This window comes from Eimeria mitis, genomic scaffold, assembly GCF_000499745.2.
Source record: "Eimeria mitis Houghton genomic scaffold, Emh_scaff1267, whole genome shotgun sequence".
Lineage (NCBI taxonomy): Eukaryota > Apicomplexa > Conoidasida > Eucoccidiorida > Eimeriidae > Eimeria > Eimeria mitis.
The window spans coordinates 7,186-7,413 of NW_013568509.1; positions in this window are offsets into that span (position 1 = coordinate 7,186).

Here is a 228-nt window from a genome sequence, read left to right on the forward strand (position 1 = left end):
TTTTTTTTTTTTTAGGATAAAAAGATGCTGCAGCTGAATCCTCACTTCGATTCAATTGGCCCTCAGTTTGTTCAGGTCTACTATGAGACCTTCCGCAACAACAGGTAAAATATATTTATTTTTTTATTTATATTTATTTATTTATTTATTTATTTATATTATATATATGTGTTTATATATGTATATATTTATGTTTAGAGCTGTATTATATAATACTATATATACTTG